Consider the following 3,873-nt stretch of genomic DNA (forward strand, 5'->3'; position numbering starts at 1 on the left):
CAGCCTCCTGAGTAGCTGGGACCACAGGCGTGCGCCACCACGCCCAGCTTAATTTTGTAATTTTAGTAGAGACGAGGTTTCCCCATTTTGTCCAGGATGGTCTCGGTCTCTTGACCTCGTGATCCACCTCCCTTGGCCTCCCAAAATGCTGGGATTACAGGCGAGTGCTGGCTTTTTTGTTGATATTCTAAATAATGTTGTAAATATCTTTGGGCCCAAGGCTTTTATTTCCAGTTACTTCTGTAGTAATTTTTAAGCAGGAGCTCACTGGCCAAGAGACAGCTTACTAATGTTTAGTGCTCCTAAATGTTGTGGAAGTTGATGTGATAACAGTAATAATACAGCCATAGCCACTATCCCTTCACTGAACAGCTAGGCCAGGCACTCATAATTATCTGAGTGCTTAGCATAGATTTTTAAATTTCCCCTACTCCCAGCTCCTTGAGGTGGGGATGTTATTATTCCCATTTTACAGATATAGGAACAGAGACAAAGAGAGGTTAAATTACCTGCCCTGGAGGCTGGGCATGGTGGCTCCCACCTGCAATCCCAACACTTTGGGAGGTGGAGCCGAGCAGATCACAAGGTCAAGAGATCAAGACCATCCTGGCCTACATGGGGAAACCCTGTCTCTACTAAAAATACAAATATTAGCTGGGCGTGGTGGCGTGCGCCTGTAGTCCCAGCTACTTGGGAGGCTGAGACAGGAGAATCACTTGAACCCAGGAGGTGGAAGTTTCAGTGAGCCGAGATTGTGTCACTGCACTCCAGCCTGGGAGACAGAGTGAGACTCGGTCTCAACAAAAAAATAATAATTACCTGCCCAGGAACATAGAAAAGGATGTTGAAGAACCCATCCCTTCCCTCAAAAAACTCAGTGGCAGAAACTACACATAGTTACATGGGTAGGCTCAAAGTTGCCCTGGCCACTTCTTGAGCCATTTCCACAACTCTAGCTTTCAAACGCTAAATATATGCCCATAAGTACATCTCCCTGTTTAAATTTAGGCAGTGATTGAACTTGCAGGAAGTCCCTCTGGCTTTTCTGGAAGACACTCCCGCGCCGGGTGGCACCATTCCCAGCAACCTCAAGGCAGCATGGTGGGAGTTGGGGAAATTGTTCTGAAGTCCTTTTCCGTTGCTTCCTTGTACCTTTTCTTCTGTAACATCCCTCGCCTCAAGGGCCCAGCGTCCCTGTGCACTGTCATCTCCCTCCACCCTTTCCAGCTGCGCTCTCTGGAAAAAACTCATCGGCTTGGCGCCGTGGCTCCTGCCTGTAATTCTAGCACTTTGGGAGACCAAGGCAGGCGGATTGCCTGAGCTCAGGAGTTCAAGACCAGCCTGGGCAACATGGTGAAACCCCGCCTCTACTAAAATACAAAAAGTTAGCTGGGCATGGTGGTGCATGCCTGTATTTCCCAGCTACTTGGGAGGCTGAGGCGGGAGAATCACTTGAACCCAGGAGGCTGAGGTTGCAGTGAGCCGAGATCATACTACTGGACTCCAGCCTGAGTGACAAAGCGAGACTCCATCACTGAAAAAAATAATCTCTTCCACACTGAGGTGGAGCTGACTGGAATTCATTCCAGGGAGAGTTGCATTTTGTCAAGCAGTAATGTCAAAGAATTGACTCCGAAGAATAGATTGTAGATGTGTGTGTACGTGTATGAAAGAGACAGGAGAGAGAGAGAACTAGATTACGTCATTCATTCCTCTGGCTGTTACTTCTGTTTTTTTCCTCTTTTTTCCTCTTCCCAACTGAGGGTTGTTACTGTCCCAGTGTAGGGTTGATTCTTGCTCATCCTTCAAATTTCAGATCAGGTGTCCCCTCCTCCGGCTGCCCTTCCTTGCTCTAACTCCACACCTTGTTTCTTTGCTCCTAGCTTTCATTACAAGCTGACTTTGAAGGTTGTTGGGCTGATTCATTGCCTGTGTCTCCTAAACTGCAAGTTCCGTTTTTTTGTTGTTTTTTTTTTAGGTGGAGTCTGTCTCTGTTGCCCAGGCTGGAGTGCAGTGCTGCGATCTTGGCTCACTGCAACCACCGCCTCCCGGGTTCAAGTGATTCTCATGCTTCAGCCTCCCGAGTAGCTAGGATTACAGACATGCGCCACCAGGCCCTGCTAATTTTTGTATTTTTAGTAGAGACAGGGTATCACCATGTTGGCCAGGCTGATCTCAAACTCCGGACCTCAAATGATCTGCCCGCCTTGGCCTCCCAAAGTGCTGGGATTATAGGTGTGAGCCACTGTGCGCAGCCCCTAAACTGCAAGTTCCATGAAGGCAGTAGGTACCATAATCTGTGTTAGTCACCGAGGTACCTGGCATCTAGCATACGGCCAGGCACACGGTCAGCTGCACTCATTGTTTGTTGATTAAATACTCGCTGTGTCTCCCGCATACCTTTCACTGTCGGCACCTGTCCTTCCTGCCTACCTGGCCGAAAACTCAGAAAGCTGCTGGTGTCAGGAGAGAGTTTGAAGCTGTGATTTCCTTGTTACCAAATAAATGAGAAGCCCGGTGAGGGCCAGTTAACTTGATGGCAGCTGTTGGAGAATTTTGCTGGCTGGATCCTTAGCAATTGTGTTGAAAACACAGCGGCTCTATTTTTGTTTTCCTTTCCCAAAGAAATATTTGCTTTATCTCTGGCAGTGTGTACATTATTATACCAGAGCTGGCGGATGTTGACCTGAGAAGTAAAAAAACATAGTTTCCAAAGAGACTCCGTCAGCAGGTTAAAATTAATAAACGTGCAGCTGCAGATGGTGGTGGGGGCTGGCGTGGGGGGCGAGGGCCGGAGGACAGGGGCGCAGGAGTGATTAAACTGCCCCATTTGCCATGGGGACAACAGCGCTTTTCTTTTAGCAGCAGGTTAAGGGGATGAAAATCTGAATTGGCGTATCTCTAAACAAGTTATTGCTTCAGCTGTGAGATAATTTGTTGAGAAAATGCCAGTATTTTTCCAATACAGGTCCCTCGGACTGTGCAGCCGGGGCGTGATGCTGGCAGCTGCCGTTGCATGTAGATGCTAAAGCATCGTGGAGTGGGAGAATGAACTTCAGGTTAAAGCCTGTTTATTCTTAAATAAATTGAGTTTTCTGTTTTCCACGGTATAATAAGGAGGGAGAGGGGCTTCTCTCCTGCTCTCCGTGTGGGGGGCACTGGAGTTATCCACACTCCTTCCCTGGACAATTAGGATCCTTCCAGCCGCACCAGAACCTCCGGGGACTCTCATTCTGTCCCAAAAGGCCAGGGAGAACCCAGGTCTTTACCCTGTGTGGGCAGGAGCCTCAAAGACTGACTTGAGCATCTCAGCCGCCATTGCCATGTTTCCCAGTGACCTTGAGGAAGTCATCTGTTATGGGTTGGATCATGAATTCCATCCCCTCTCCCGCCCTCAGATTCAGATGTTGAATTCCCGATTTCCAGTACGTTAGAAGTTGACCTTATTTGGAAAGATGGTCATTGCAGATGTAATTTGCAAAGACACAGTCATACTAGAGGAGGGTGTGTCCCTAAGCTAATATGACTCATGTGCCCTTATAAAAAGGGGACATTTTAATTAGCCAGGCGTGGTGGCAGCCACCTGTAATCCCAGCTACTCGGGAGGCTGAATCAGCAGAATCCCTTGAATCTGGGAGGTGGAGGTTGCAGTGAGCCGAGATGGAGCCACTGCACTCCAGCCTGGGCGACAGAGGGAGACACTGTGTAAAAAAAAGGGGGAGGGTGGGGGGACATTTGGACACAGCCATGCACACAGGAGAACAGCTTGAGAAGTTGAAGGCAGAGATGGGCATGATATATCTACAAGCGAAGGAATATTCGAGATGGCTAGCAGACCACCAGAAGCCAGGGGAGAGGAATGTCACATTCCTT

Source organism: Sapajus apella, unplaced genomic scaffold, assembly GCF_009761245.1.
Source record: "Sapajus apella isolate SASKATOON/1434 unplaced genomic scaffold, GSC_monkey_1.0 scaffold51, whole genome shotgun sequence".
Classification (NCBI taxonomy): Eukaryota; Metazoa; Chordata; class Mammalia; order Primates; family Cebidae; genus Sapajus; species Sapajus apella.